The sequence below is a fragment of the Nicotiana sylvestris genome, chromosome 3, assembly GCF_000393655.2.
Source record: "Nicotiana sylvestris chromosome 3, ASM39365v2, whole genome shotgun sequence".
Lineage (NCBI taxonomy): Eukaryota > Viridiplantae > Streptophyta > Magnoliopsida > Solanales > Solanaceae > Nicotiana > Nicotiana sylvestris.
The window spans coordinates 11598656-11615974 of NC_091059.1; positions in this window are offsets into that span (position 1 = coordinate 11598656).

Here is a 17319-nt window from a genome sequence, read left to right on the forward strand (position 1 = left end):
GCCGTAACTTAATAACTAATAAGTTGCGTTTTTCAGCATGTAAATAATTAGGAGATTTTTCTTTTATTTTAGAGACGAACTTAATAGAAAATGTAGTCGCTATAGGTTTATCCTTTTAAAATAAAAATGAGACGAGCCTCGCCAAATAAATCACAAACCGCCGGGGCCCTCAATAAAATACATAACCATTGACTAGACTTTGGATTTGGCCGTTTAATGAACCTTCACGGCCTCTTCCCAAAATAACAATACGTTAGACTCTTTAGGACGCGCCTTAATAAATTTTACCTTCTTAAACTCGGGTGCACATTTATGTGACCCAAATCCAATTCTCAACGGAGTCGAAATGTGTTTCTAATCACGGGTACATTGATTGTGACGTGGTTCGAGATGCGTGTCCATGACGTTGCAAATTCATTTTAAAAAATAAGAATGAGATGAGCCTCGCCAAATAAAATACAAATTGTGGGGCCCTCAGTAAATATTTGCTTTAAAAATTATTTGGACTTCGGGATGGACCGTTTAGTAAAATTCCACGGTCTTACCCAAAAATAAATACGCTAGTCGCTTTAGGCTCGCCTTTAATAATTTAATTTCCTTAAACTCGGGTGCACATTGATGTGACCCAAATCCAAATCTCAACAGAGTCAAAGTGTGTCGACGACCACGGGTACATTGATTGTAACGCGGTTCGAGATACATTTTCACAACGTTGCAATTCTTAAAAATAACAGTAAATGATAAAAGCGGTTGAAAGATAAAATTTGCACATAAGTTCATATTGTATTTAAAATCAGATAAATAAGCCAAATATAACAGTTGAGCGACCGTGCTAGAACCACGGAACTCGGGAATGCCTAACACCTTCTCCCGGGTTAACAGAATTCCTTATCCGGATTTCTGGTACGCAGACTGTAATATGGAGTCATTCATTTCCTCGATTCGGGATTAAAATTGGTGACTTGGGACACCCTAAACCTCCCAAGTGGCGACTCTGAAATAATTAAACCAATCCCGTTTCGATTGTCCTTTAATTGGAAAAAACTCCCCTGCGCCCCTCGGGCGCGTAAAAAGGAGGTGTGACAGCTCTGGCGACTCTGCTGGGGATGAAACCCAGAACCACTGGTTCAGGGTTAGAAATTCGAGCTTAGATAAATTGTTATATTTGGCTTTATCTGATTTTTACATGTTTTGAGCCTAATGTGCTAAATGTTGCCTTTACCGCTTTGATATTATCTGAACTGTATATAAATTGTGCCGAAACCTTTCTCTTCTTACCTCCGGGGATGTGCTCACTGGTTGAGACTCCCTATTCTGTTAGTGTCATACCCTAAATAAAAGAGGCTCGGAAAGTTTCTAAGCCGGCTGGCCTTTTGGTTCCCGGAAAGGAGCTCCTTCCTCAACTCGAGTTGTCCGCTCGGGTGCACTGTCTAGAACACCGACCCAGGTTTTTGAACATAGAATAACGTGACTTCATGCCGGATCCCTAGTAGGAACGCTTATTTGCATCACGTTGCATTTGACTTAAGGGACTCAACATAGGGGTTGGGTCCGTCTAGGACTAGCAACCTGATATGAAAAGACCATCCTGATGCATCCTATTTGTTTTCCGTGCATTTATTTTGTCTCACTGACCGGTGTTTGAATATTATGAATATTGTGAAATTGAAAAAAAAAAGAAATAGCGGTTAGGGAATTGATTGTTTATTTTTGAAAAAAAACAATACCCAAATACTGTCAAAACTCTGCCGAAATTTTGAGAAAATGAAAAAATGTCTTATTAGTCTGTTTTATTAAAAGCAAAGGGAAAATAGAAGAAAAAAAGTCGTTGTTCTGTTTGTTTTTCAAAAAATAAAAACATAGAAAAATAGTTTGTCATGAAAATGAAAATGAAAAAGAGTCTTATGTTTAAAATAGTTTTTTTATTTGTTTATGAAAAGGCCAAAAAATAAAAATAAAATGAGTCGTGCGTTGAACGTGGTTTTATTATTTGTTCCAATATATATATATATATATATATATATATAAAATATATATATATATATATATATAATCCAAAAAGTATTTTTCTTTACTTCCAAAATGTATATATATCTTTATTTGTTGCAAAGAATATTTGTCTTACCAAAAAAATTCAAAGTAAAATTTCAAAAGATATGTCTTGCAAAAAAATATATATATATATATATATATATATATATATATATATATATATATATATATATATATATTTATTTTCCATTATTTATTTCTTTAGAAAGTCTTTTTAATTGTTTTTTTAAATAAAAAAATTAAAAAATATATATAAAAATAAAAATAAAAAATATTTTCGTTTTAAAAAAAAATCCGAAAATATTTTGATTCTTCTTTAAAAAATTGAAAAGAAAATTCAAAATTCAAAAAATATATATATATTTTTAGAAGTATTTCTTTTATTAAAGGTAAAATTCCAAAAAAAAAATATTTTCTTTCTTCTTTAGAATAAGAGAAAACAAATGAAAATTCAGACAAAAAATATCTTCCTTTTACTTTTGCAATTTTCAAAGTTCAAATCAAAAGAAAAGGAATTCTTACAAGTCTTTCTTTCAAAAGAGAAAATTAATCAAAAAAAAAATACTTCCTTTCTTCTTTTAAAGTAGTTCTTTCGCAAATTAAAAAAAAAAAAGAAGAAGAAGAAGAAGAAGTTAGTTCATCTACTTATCCTTGATTGCCCGAACTACGCGGGTTTGATTCCCACCGGATGTGAGATACGTAGGCAACCCTCATCGGGTCCAACCCCGCCTTTGCTAAAATAGCCAAAAACAAAAAAAATAATAATAAAAGAATAATATGTCAAATTTTAATTTTGTCATAAAGAAGTCGGGTGACGTTGTTTTATCAAGACATAGCCGAATGTTCCCGAGAGGGGCGCCGGAAGGCTGACTTTGCATAAACAGCCACCTTTGGGTCATATTTAAGATTTGGTCCAGTTGACCCACACAGCCTTAAAAATCTTCATCCCCGAGACGTTGAAAGGCCGTGTTTGCAGTATTGAGTTTTCTAATTTGAAAATCGATAAAAAGAGTCATAAATAAGTCAGGTGATGCTGTTTTGTCATAAATAGCCTAATGTTTCCGAAAGGGACGCCGGAAGGCTGACTTTGCATAAACAGCCACCTTTTGGGTCAGGTTTAGGAGTTTAGTCCAGTTGACCCGCACAGCCTTAAAAATCTTCGTCCCCGAGGCGCTGAAGGGCCGTGTTTGCAACTCCACGTTTTCATTGTAATTTGAAAAAAAAACAAAGAGTCAGCAGTTAGGTGAATACCGTTCGGATTTTTGGTCAAAATAAGCCGACCCAGCTTCGGCCGCGTCTTAAACCGTTCTTGCCAAAATAGCCTTAGAGTATCTTTCAGTTGTCGAAAGGTTATTTTCGTAAAAGAACGGACAAGTTTGTAAAAGTGTCATAAAATAATCCTCTTCGGCCTCGAATTCATGTGGAATTTGGAGGGGCCACATTTGCAAAAATAACCATTTGGTTGCATTTGTCGAACAGAGAAAGGGAGTTAGCCTTTTGTTTTGAGTTTATAAATCTCTTGATTAAAGTATATTGGTTATTTGATTTTCAAGTTTGTAGATCATCTTTAAACCTTTGAAACCCAGTTTGTTTTAATAGGAAAGTGAAAAGAAAAAATGTTCATTATTGTTTATTTTATTGGTCCGAACTACGCAAGGTCTGATTCATGCGGGGACATGATACGTAGGCAATCTCCATAAGATTCGACCACCACTAAAATGAAAAAAAATAATAAAATAAAAAAAAATATAATAAAATAAATATATAATAATAAATAAATAAAAGAGAGTGTGGAAGATTTTCAGGGGGCACAATTGCCTAACTACTTGGGTACATTTTTGATATATGATTGTCTGTCCAATGGCCTAACACTAACGTGATGACTTCCCTTTGATGTATCCATATATAGAGAGTGGTTGGTTGTGGTAACTCCTCCCTGCAAAGCAAAATCAAAGGACAATGGCTCAGAACCGCAGAACCGAGTGGGTCGGTACTGATGACCGACAACAATTGGTCGAACGGAACAACGGGTTGGTAGAAGAAGTGAAAATGCTGAGACAGCATGTGGCAGACATGTATCAGGCATGGATAACAGGAAAAGCACCACCCCCTCCACCGCCAAGTCTCTTGAACTCAGTCAATTCCCAAGCACCCAACACCATAATGGAAGATCCCCCATACTCTCCATCCCAACCCACTTATGGCAGCCTTCCCAGCTACCCGAGTAGCTCCATCACTCCTCAATGCTTCTCCGCTCCCCAACACCACTTCTTTCCCCGCCAAACCTCACTTCCCAGGCACCCGGCTCCACAAAATGCCTACCCACCTGCACAAGCCTACCAAAAGCCATCTGGATCAGGTTTCCGGCCCTGTCAACATGCAAGAATGAAGAGGTTGCTGAAACGAGGAGAGGCTCTCACCCCCATCGGGGTATCTTATGCCAGTCTGTTTGAAAGGCTAAGGCATGCTGGTTCGATTGAGCCACTCCCCGCATGTACTATAAATCCGCTTGCAAGGAGCTTTGATCCGGCAGCACGATGCGCCTACCACTCCAATGTCGTAGGGCACAACATTGAGAGCTGTCATAGCTGGAGAAAGGAAGTAGAGAAAATGATCCGAGAAGGGCGGGTTGCGATTAATAACAGTGACATGGAGCACTCGAACCTCCTCGAGAATTTGCCGACGGAGGTTGATGAGGTTGAAGCTGGTAATGGTCTCGGCAGTATTGATGCAAAGCTCAGTGGCTAAAATGCCAATTTTGATAAAGTGGGAGGACGTTTTGTTCCTTAGTCAGCAAGAGAGAAGCTTGTGGTGGCTCATTTTGTTGTCATTCCTGTTTGTTCGGATTATTAGGATTGTAATTCGGATTTTGTTTTGTGTCAATATCTTTCCGCTTATCTTTCCGTTTTGTCATGGCGGTTTGTTTTAGTTTTGTCCAGGTTGTTTAGGATTTTTATTTCGTTTGTTTGTTATTCAAACCATTTCACCGGTAGTCTAGCACAAAATCCAATCTTTTATTATTTCCAGTCATCTTTTGTTTGGTCCTTTTTACCATTTTTGTTCAATGCCGATTCTAGGGACATGACATGCGCACCCAGTTTGGGCCTAATCTTAAAAGTTAATCATAAAACCCTGGAAAGGCGATTCAGACCATTTAAAGGAAATAAGGACGGTTGAGATTATTCAGAGCTCGGGTCATGTTGAACTGGGGCAAGTTAAACACAAAGAAAACCGTTAAAGAAAGATTCGCCTAAATTGGCATGAGGGTCATTCATAATAATGAGAATGAGAGTGTCGCCCAACGGTGCTTTAAAAGTGACAAATGACCAAACAGATGTTGAATATAATTGTCAAGTCCAGCACCATCAGGAGAGACTACAAATTTAAGTTGTGTTGTTTGCACTTGGTATGATCTGAAGACTGGAAAGACAAAGGCATTTTGTTCTGCTACCCAAACACTTTATCCTTCGTTACCCCTTTTGAGCCTTATTTATTTTCTTTCGTACCCCTCGTTCGGAATTAGTAGCAACGAATAAAAAAAATGCAAGCATGGCGGGTAAGAGAAAAGAAAGAAAAGAAAACAACAAAATGGGAAAAAAAGAAAGAAAAGAAGAATGAAAGAAAAAAAAACGACAAAAAGAAAATGAGAAAAGAAAAAGAGAAAAGAAAAATGATAGCAAAAAGCAAAAGAGGAAAGTTAAATGAAAAAGAGGAATTGGGAACTACGTTTGACCTGATTCCTCAAAGAGGATACGTAGGCGCTTCACGGCTCGGTCATAGTTTTGAAAAATGAAAAAAAAAACAATTGAAATATCCCCAAGCAAGAAACTGGGGCAGATGTTGCGTTTGATGTAAATAAATCTAATTCCGAAGGTTGTAATTAATAACCCAAAATGAATGTATTTTTGAGCCTTTTAATACCCTTTTCTTTCTAGCCTATCCAAAACCCACATTACGGTCCAAAGAAAGACCTTCCGATCAGTCTTCAAAAGATGCCAAGTCGGACAAATGAAGAGTCTTACCGGCGAACATAACATTCTGTTCCACAGCAGAAAGGACTCTAATCTCCAGCAGAAAGAGTCATACCGGCGACACTCCAAATCCCCAGCTGGAAAGTGATACAAATGAGAGAGTCTTATCGGTGAAAACCTTCACAGGCACCATAAGGCGATGAAAGCTGAGAGAAAACCAAAATGAGAGAGACTTGATAGTGAAAACCCTTCGGGCACTACAAGTCGAATAAGATTGAGAATCAGAGGGGGAATCGCCAATGGAAGATCTTAAAAGATGATTGACGGCAGAGGATAGGCCACATACGCATGTCATGGCCATTAGAGTCAGTATCTGCATTTGATAGGGTTTTATTTATAGTTTCTTTTGTAAAAGAGTCATCGTTTCCTTTGTCTTTTATTTTGTTTCTGTTATCTTTCTCCTTTCATAAAAAATTTCCCCAATAGATTCTGTCCGGTCAGAACAAGTATGAAATGACTTCAAAATATGCCATCATCTTTCCAAGATGAGATCTGACTAGTATATCCAAATGGTATAGTCAGCAAGGAACAAGCGCGAGGCCAGTGTCAAAAAGATATCCCCAGCAAAGGGAATTGACAGAAGGATTGACGAGCGTCAAGAGAGATATCCTTGCCAAAACCAAGGTTATAAACCTCAAAGGCCAAGGCCCATGAACAGAGCAAGGAGAGCAGCGAGCATGATTTGGCGAAATCCATACTAGACTGAAAGGTCGGGGAAAATGCCAGTTTCCAAGCTATGCCACAAAAGAAGAGGGATATCCCCCAGCAGGAAGGGATTATCCCCAGCACATAATATCATCCCAACAAGTTGTGGAATACAAAGCAAGGAGGGAGAAAGGGAAAACCATCCCAACAGGAGTATCACAACCAACCACCATGTTTTAAACTAACAATTTTGTTTGATTTGAAACAGGTAAGGGAAATGGCATTGAGGCAGAAACGCATGCCACAAGGGATATTATCAAACTGGGGCAGAAAATTTTCCTTCCATTTTGAAAATTTTCTGGAAGTCAGGTACCCCCAGCTGATAACATTTTACCCCAACAGGGAAAAGAAATGTTACAGATGGCGGAAGAACATGCTATAAAGAAGATCATCAAACCGGGGCAGAATATTTTCTCATCGCGAAAATTTTCTCAAAAAGACAGGCGCCCACCTGAATAACGAGAGGAATACTTTTTGTCTGTGCATTTCATATTTCAGGCACCCACCTGTATAACAAGGGAATACATCTCATGTCTTTACCATCAGGCGCCCACTTGTATAACAAGGGAATACATTCCATGCCTTTACCAATAGGAGATACACTTCCTAGGTCTAGTTTTGCCAATAGGAGACGCACTTCCTAAGTTTTACCTATAGGAGACGCATTTCCTCCTAAGTTTATGTTTTAACCATAGGAGAGGCATTTCCTCCTAAGTTTAGTTTTACCCATAGGAGACGCATTTCCTCCTAAGTTTAGTTTTACCCATAGGAGATGCATTTCCTCCTAAGTTTAGTTTTACCAGTCCTAAGTTGTTGTTGAAATCAGGAGCCCGCATGAAGAGAGGAATGGCGTTTATTTTAAAAGTTGAAGTTGGGAGCCCGCCCAGATAACAGAGGCATACATTTCAGTCTTTATTTTCTAGTATTGAAGTTGGGAGCCCGCCCATATAACAGAGGAATACATTCAGTCTTTTCATTTCAGGTGTTGAAATTGGGAGCCCGCCCATAATAACAGAGGAATACATTCCAGTCTTTATTTTCAAGTGTTGAAGTTGGGAGCCCGCCCATAATAACAGAGGCATATATTTCAGTCTTTTCATTTCAGGTGTTGAAATTGGGAGCCCGCCCATAATAACAGAGGAATACATTCCAGTCTTTATTTTCAAGTGTTGAAGTTGGGAGCCCGCCCATAATAACAGAGGCATATATTTCAGTCTTTACTTTCAAGCGTTGAAGTTGGGAGCCCGCCCAGATAACAGAGGCATACATTCAGTCTTTATTTTCAAGTGTTGAAGTTGGGAGCCCGCCCATAATAACAGAGGAATACATTCAGTCTTTACTTTCAAGCGTTGAAGTTGGGAGCCCGCCCAGATAACAGAGGCATACATTCAGTCTTTATTTTCAAGTGTTGAAGTTGGGAGCCCGCCCATAATAACAGAGGAATACATTCAGTCTTTACTTTCAAGCGTTGAAGTTGGGAGCCCGCCCAGATAACAGAGGCATAAATTCAGTCTTTCATTTCAAGTGTTGAAATTGGGAGCCCGCCCATAATAACAGAGGCATACATTCAGTCTTTATATTTCCAAAGTTGAAGTTGGGAGCCCGCCCATAATAACAGAGGAATACATTTCAGTCTTTATATTTCCAGAGTTGAAGTTGGGAGCCCGCCCATAATAACAGAGGAATACATTCAGTCTTTACTTTTCAAGCGTTGAAGTTGGGAGCCCGCCCATAATAACAGAGGAATACATTCAGTCTTTATTTTCAAGAGTTGAAGTTGGGAGCCCGCCCATAATAACAGAGGAATACATTCAGTCTTTATATTTCCAGAGTTGAAGTTGGGAGCCCGCCCAGATAACAGAGGCATACATTTCAGTCTTTATATTTCCAGAGTTGAAGTTGGGAGCCCGCCCAGATAACAGAGGCATACATTCAGTCTTTACATTTCAAGCGTTGAAGTTGGGAGCCCGCCCATAATAACAGAGGAATACATTCAGTCTTTATATCTCCAGAGTTGAAGTTGGGAGCCCGCCCAGATAACAGAGGCATACATTTCAGCCATTTCATTTCAAGCGTTGAAGTTGGGAGCCCGCCCAGATAATAGAGGCATACATTTTAGTCTTTATATTTCGAGCGTTGAAGTTGGGAGCCCGCCCAGATAACAGAGAAATACATTCAACATTAATTTTCAAGTATTGAAGTTGGGAGCCCGCCCATATAACAGAGGCATAGGTTTCAAGATCAAGTCAGAGGACAATAAAATAGAGGGTTACAGCAGGAATCCCCAACAGGAAACAATAAAAAATCCCAGCACCGGGAAGCAAAAGGTTGCAACAAGAGGTCCCAGCACATACTCAAGAGCATGGGTCTAAAGGAAGAAAATCATCGGAAGAAAAGCACCGGAGGAAACACAAGCCGACGAGAAAGCCAGGCAACAAGAACAAATTTCAGTCTAGCCTAGCTTCTTGTTTTTATTTTAAGTACGGTGTAATAAGGAGATCGGTAAGCAGTGATAACAACATGCAACAGCAGTAACATTGCAATCCCACGGTAGTCCCAGCTACCAAAATTTCCCGAACTACATTAACCTGATTCCCCTTTAGCCAGGGATATGTAGGAAACCTTTGAAGCAAAGGTTCGGTTAAATCTTTTTCAAAAAAAATGCTTCACACGGAGTACTCGGACGGGCAAAAATCGCTCGCTTTATCTTTGCGCGAAAACCCTTCGTGTCTTCGGGCAAAGAGGGGCAGCTGTAAGCACGTGATTTTTGCCCTACATGAGAATTACTCCCAAAAAATGCAAAATAAAATGATTTTCCTTGGTGTGCAATTTTGAGTATTTTTGTGACATTTTTGGATTATTATTTGTATTTGTTTGTGCTTGTTTATTTGCTAAATTAATAAAAAATACAAAAATATGTCGCATTTGCATGTAGGATTTAATTCTATAATTGCTAGTAATTAAATTAGTTTTATCAAAATTAAAATTTACAAAAAATATGCATCTTTTGCATTTTTAGCATTTAATGTCCAAATAAACAATTTTATGCTTAATTATTACTTAATTGTGTGTTAATTGTTATTGGTAGTTAATTTGCGCTTTTATAACTTAATTTAGTTCTTAATAATAATTTAAGTATTCTTATAATTTAGTTTTAGAAAATAAAAGAAGAAAAGATAACAAAAATACAAATAAAAATCGGATTGGGCCGCTTCTTCAATTTTCAACCCCAGGCCCAAACAATTGTCCACGACCCAGTCCACTTCACACGGGTCGACCCGGTCCGCCCCATTAACCCATTGACCCAAGACCCACTCTTCATTTTGCCAAAACACAAAAACAAAAACACAAACAAAAAACCCTAAAAAAAAACTAAACTAAACTCACCCGCCCCCTCCATCTTCTTCCTCTCCAAACCTTCAAACTCAAACACCCCAACATCCATGGCTGCTGCCATTCACCAGCCCCGTCAACCACCAGCTCCCCCCTGCGTCGTCACTATCCCGTCGCCACCAGCTTCACCACCAAACAGACCCCTCCGCCTCTAGCACCACCCGTCCAGCATCGTCAAGCAGCAGCTATAGCTGCTGCATCGTCCAAAACCACCACAACCCTTCCACCTCCAGCTGCCTTCCCGCCATTGACAATGCTTCAAGCTCGAGTTTTCTGCTTGCTGCGTCGACCACCTTCTTCCTCCTCGACGAACAGCTACTACTGCCCGTCGAACCCACGCGGACACCACCCAAACCAGTCCGGCAGTCCCCCGAGCTACGCCTGTCCGCCATAGCTTTCCTCCTCGACGAGCAGCTGCTCGACGTCCAGTCGTCCCCAACTGTCGCGTCTCCGCTGTCCGTCGACCTCTCATATGGGTTTGTACTAAACCCTCGTCGTCCATGGATGCTTTGGCTGCTTCACTTCCGCCGCGCCAACTGCCGGTATAGCTTCGGCATGGATTCAGTTGTCAACTGCCGATATTGCTTCGTAGGTTCATGTTCGTCGTGTTCGTCATCGTTGGTTCGAGCTTTGGTCGAGGCTCGTCGAGTTCGTTGTTTGTTTGGTCGTTGTTCGTCGTTTCGATCCGGTTAGTTTTTTTTTGAGTTTTATTTTTGTCCGTATTTTGTTTTGATATTTTCGAATCTAAAATCGGCAAATGTTTGTTTTGTTTATCGTTTGAATTAATTTTTTAGTTCATGTTCATGTGTTGTTTGTTAAATTAATTTTTCAGATTTCAAATGAAAGATTAATTAACTGTTTTTCATATTTATTTCATGTTTGTATTGTTGTTTAAGTGAATATTTGTTGGTTTGATGTTTGTTAGATTCAAATTGAAATTTAATTAATTATTTCTTCAATTTGTTTCATGTGTTATGTATTTTCCAGAAAATATTAATGTTGTTTGAATCGTTAGAATCCGTCATGTTTGTTGCTTAAAGATAGATTAAATTCATGTTCGTCTTGGTTTGAAGTTCATGTTTAAATCCAGTGATTTAATATGAGTTTATGTTTGTCTTTGATTTGTTAGTTTAATTTGAATCATGCATATTGTTGTTTGTATTATTGTCTCTTTGTTCATCCATTAATGGTCTAAATTAACCAGGATTGGTTCCCGATATGGTTGATTTATTTCCATTAATTTGGAGTTTGTGTTGTTCATCATGTTCATGTAAATTGTTGTTGAAGATTGTTGAGAAATTGGTCATCTTGACTATATTTTGGTTGAGTTATGATTAATTGATTGTTTAGAGCAGAAGGGTAATTTGGTAAATTGCATTGCATTCAGGGGTAGATTTGTAATTGCAACAAGGCAGGAGGGGTAGTTTGGTAATTAAACATTATTTTGATTCTTTATGTTAAGCATGGGGAACAAATATAATGGGGTGGGGTTTTTGATGTACTTGTTTAATGTAATGGGGGACAAGACAAAACATAATGGGGAGGAATCTTGTACTTTTTTAATATAGGCATGGGGGACATATGGTAATGGGTTGGGAATGTGGTATTTATTTAATGTAGGCATGGGGGACAAAGTTTAAAATAAAGAAAACATTATGTAGTGGGACAAAACATGCCATTGGGAGAATAATTTTGGGGTTGGGAATTGAAGACTTGTCTTGCTATATATAGAGGACTATTCTTGACATTAAGAGGAGGTTTTTTGAAAAGAGTAGAACTTGAACCTTGAGAGGATTTTTTTAGAGAAAAAAGAAGAGAGTTTTTAGAACTTGAATATTAAGAGATACTTGAGAGAGTTTGTGAGAGTAAAAGAGAAATCCAATTTGAACTTTCACTCGAATAATTTCTGTTCGCTTTTCTTCGAGTGTTATTCAAAAATCCGAAGCTACTGCATCTCGTGTCTTTTCTCTCTTCTGCTTTGACTGCGATTGTACTTTTTTCACTGCTGAGTTTTCAATCTGTCACTGGGTTATTCTACTGGTCGTTACTGGTTTTGCGGTGTTGCGGAACCTGCTGTTGCTGCGTTATTACTGTTGCTGACTCCTACTTCTTTGTTCTTGTACTGCTGTTTCCAGGTACACATTTGTACACTCTTGGCTTGAAGCGAAAAATGAAATATTAATCAGGCTCCTGTTCCTGTTGAATTCTTTTGTTTGGATCTGTGTTTGAATATTAATTTTCCTCTCTTCGTATAAAAATGTAGTCGATTAATTAATGAGTAATGAGGTTGCATATGTATGATTTCTTCATCTAATAATGCTAGTTTAAATTATTTGAAGAATAGTTAATCGGCTTTGATATTATTGTGTATTTATCTCATGTTCTAGCAAATAATAAAATGTGAAATGAAAGCAGTTTTTCCTTGTACAAACGCGATCGCAATTTTCCGTTCACATAAGCCGTAACTTAATAACTAATAAGTTGCGTTTTTCAGCATGTAAATAATTAGGAGATTTTTCTTTTATTTTAGAGACGAACTTAATAGAAAATGTAGTCGCTATAGGTTTATCCTTTTAAAATAAAAATGAGACGAGCCTCGCCAAATAAATCACAAACCGCCGGGGCCCTCAATAAAATACATAACCATTGACTAGACTTTGGATTTGGCCGTTTAATGAACCTTCACGGCCTCTTCCCAAAATAACAATACGTTAGACTCTTTAGGACGCGCCTTAATAAATTTTACCTTCTTAAACTCGGGTGCACATTTATGTGACCCAAATCCAATTCTCAACGGAGTCGAAATGTGTTTCTAATCACGGGTACATTGATTGTGACGTGGTTCGAGATGCGTGTCCATGACGTTGCAAATTCATTTTAAAAAATAAGAATGAGATGAGCCTCGCCAAATAAAATACAAATTGTGGGGCCCTCAGTAAATATTTGCTTTAAAAATTATTTGGACTTCGGGATGGACCGTTTAGTAAAATTCCACGGTCTTACCCAAAAATAAATACGCTAGTCGCTTTAGGCTCGCCTTTAATAATTTAATTTCCTTAAACTCGGGTGCACATTGATGTGACCCAAATCCAAATCTCAACAGAGTCAAAGTGTGTCGACGACCACGGGTACATTGATTGTAACGCGGTTCGAGATACATTTTCACAACGTTGCAATTCTTAAAAATAACAGTAAATGATAAAAGCGGTTGAAAGATAAAATTTGCACATAAGTTCATATTGTATTTAAAATCAGATAAATAAGCCAAATATAACAGTTGAGCGACCGTGCTAGAACCACGGAACTCGGGAATGCCTAACACCTTCTCCCGGGTTAACAGAATTCCTTATCCGGATTTCTGGTACGCAGACTGTAATATGGAGTCATTCATTTCCTCGATTCGGGATTAAAATTGGTGACTTGGGACACCCTAAACCTCCCAAGTGGCGACTCTGAAATAATTAAACCAATCCCGTTTCGATTGTCCTTTAATTGGAAAAAACTCCCCTGCGCCCCTCGGGCGCGTAAAAAGGAGGTGTGACAAGTGTAACAATTAACTGAAAGCAAGTACAACTCTCAAGGCAACAGTCACTCAGCGCATCTCAACAGCTCAATCACTCGGCTCTCAGCCCTTAACAATCATACTCAATAGGCACCTGTGCTCATTGGGGGTGTGCAGACTCCAAAGGGGATCCTTCATCCCAATCGTGATATCTATACGGCATGCAGCCCGATCCAATATACAAATAGCTATAAGGTTCGTTACGACGTGCAACCTAATCCAATATAAAAAATTAGACTGAATGCTCATTGCAACGTGCAAACCGATCCAATAATACATATATAGCCATGAGGCTCGTTGCGGCGGGCAACCCAATCTATAGACACTCATATCGCTCACAGCTCGGCACTCAGGCCCTATCTCAGTCACCAACCTCACCAGTCCCTCGGGCTCTTAGAAAGCATAAAATTCAGCCCAAATAAAGATAAACACATGTATCAATGATAAGTAGGAGGGGACGGAGGTACAATATGCAAGTAATATCATGACTAAGAACAAAACAACAAATTACAGTTAATTCAGCAAGTACATGACCTCACGGGTCTCAATAGTAGTATTACAAAGCCTAAATAGGATTTCTAACAAGAAGTGCAATCAATTTCCATAAAAATAGAGGGAACACGTAGTATACAGTAGGTTAATCGAGTCTACAATCTCACGGGATGGACCAAGTCACAATCCCTACAGTGCACGCCTACACGCACGTCACCTAGCATGTGCATCACCTCCAAAATAGTCAAACGATACGATATCCAGGTTTTCAAACCCTCAGGACCAGATTTATAACCGTTACTTACCTCAATCCGAGCGAAATCCTACTCCGCGATGCCTTTGACTCTCGAATCGGTCTCCAAACACCATGAATCTAGCCAAAAGTAATACAAAATAATCAATATATTCCAAGGAACAAATTCCACAAGAAAAAACACAAAAGTGGACTCAAATCCCGAAATCGACTCAAACTCGGCCCCCAAGCCCACGTCTCGAAATCCGACAAATATCACAAAACTAGAAAGCCCATTCATGACGAGTCTATCCATGCCAATTTCACCAAAATCCGACATCATTTGGTCCCTCAAATTCTCAAATTACTCTCTCCAAAATTCCAAGCCCTAACCCCCAATTTTCATTTCAAAACCCCACTAATTAGGAGAGAATCAACGGGAAAACACCATAGCTAATGATAATAGAGAGCAAGCAACTTACCTCAACGAAAATCCTTGAATCCCCTTCAAATATCACCTCAAAAGCTCCCAAGTTCGTGTTCAAAATGGTGGAAATGAGCAAAAATTCGCAAAATCTTCTATTTATAGATTTTGCCCAGGTTTTCCACACAAACGGCTCAATATGCGCACCCATGGTGCCGCTTTTGCGCAATAATATCCGCATCTGCGAAAAATCACTTAAAATCCCTAGACCGCTTCTGCGCCTCTAGACCGCATCTGCGATCACCATAGGTGCGGAAATGACATTGCATCTGCGGACCAACACATGCACATACGCCCTCTCTTCCGCTTCTGCGAACATCGCAGGTGCGGCAAAACTCTCACACCTGTAGACTCTACCAGCCCTTCCTCCTTTCGCTTCTGCGGCCACATTCCTGCTTCTGCGGGATCGTACCTATGGCTCCCACTCCACAGGTGCGGCTGTGACAGCTGAGTTCAACTTCATCAATTCCTCCAATTTCCAAACTTGTTCCGTCAATCACCCGAAATCAACCTGAGGCCCTCGGAACCTCAACCGAACATACCAACAAGTCATATAACCCCATACGAACTTAGTCGAGCCTTCGAATCACTCAAAACAACATCAAAACACCAAATTGGATTCAAGCCTAAGAACTTCTAAACATTCAAATTCCACAAACAATGCCGAAACCTACCAAACAACGTCCAAATAACCTCAAATTTTATACACACATAAAAAATGACACCACAAACCTATTCCAACTTCCAGAAATCCATTTCGACCTCGATATCAAATTTTCCATGGCCGACAAAAATCGCCAAATTTCCAACTTTTGCCAATTCAAGCATAATTCTACGATGAACCTCCAAAACACATTCCAGATGCGCTCCTAAGTCCAAAATAACCTAATGGAGCTAACAAAAACATAAAAATTCAAATCCGAGATCGTTTACATATAAGTCAACATCCGGTTGATGTTTCCAACTTAAGCTTCTCCTAAAGAGACTAAGTGTCTCAAATCCTCTCCGAAACCACTCCAGACCCGAGCCGAATGACCCGACATATCATAATACAGCTGAAGAACACAAAAAGAAGCAGAAATAGGGAAACAGGGCTATAACTCTCAAAACGACCGGCCGAGTCGTTACATCCTCCCCCTCTTAACATATGCTCGTCCTCGAACAAGGCTAGAAACATACACAAAGACTCAAATAGGTGTGGGTATATGCTTCACATCTCCCGCTCGATCTCCTAGGTGGGCTCCTCCACAGGCTGACCTCTCCACTGCACTTTCACTGAAGCTATATCCTTTGATCTCAACCTTCGGACCTAACACTGCAAAATAGCCACCGACTCTACATCATAAGTCAAATCACCATCCAACTAAACCGTTCTGAAATCTAAAACATGAGATGAATCGTCGGTATACTTCTGAAGCATAGAAACATGAAATACTGGATGGACACTCGATAAGATGGGTGGCAAAGCAAGCATATAGGCCATCTCCCCAATCATCCGAAACACCTCAAACGACCCAATAAATCGAGGTCTTAACTTGTCCTTCTTTCCAAACCTCATAACACCCTTCATGGGTGAAACCTTCAGCAAGACCTTCTCCCCAACCATGTAAGACACATCCCGGACCTTTCTGTCAGCATAACTCCTTTGTCTTAACTGTGCTGTGAGAAGCCGCTCCTGAATCACTTTTACCTTGTGCAAAGCATCCTGAATCAAGTCTGTACCCAAAAGCCTAGCCTCACCCGGCTCAAACCAACCCACTGGAGATCTACACTACCTCCCATATAAAGCCTCATACGGAGCCTTCTGAATACTCGACTAATAATTGTTGTTGTAAGCAATCTCTGCGTGTGGCATAAATTGGTCCCATGAAACCCTAAAATCAATGACACAGGAGCATAACATGTCCTCCAATATCTGAATAGTATGCTCGTACTATACATCCTTCTGAGGATGAAATGATGTGCTAAACTCAACCTGAGTGCCCAACTCTCGCTGCACAACCCTCTAAAACTGCAACGTGAACTGTGTGCCTCTGTCTGAAATGATGGAAACTGGCACACCATGAAGGTGAACAATCTCTCTGATATAAATCTTTGCTAACCGGTCTGAAGAATAGGTAGTACACACAGGAATGAAGTGTGCATACTTGGTCAGTCGATCCACAATCACCCAAATGGCATCAAACTTCCTCGAAGTCCGTGAGAGCCCAAATATGAAATCCATGGTGATTCGCTCCCGCTTCCACTCTGGAATCTCTATCTTCTGAAGCAAACCACCCGGTCTCTGATGCTCACATTTTACCTACTGACAATTAAGACACCGTGCTACAAACCCAACTATGTCTTTCTTCATTCCCCTCTACCAATA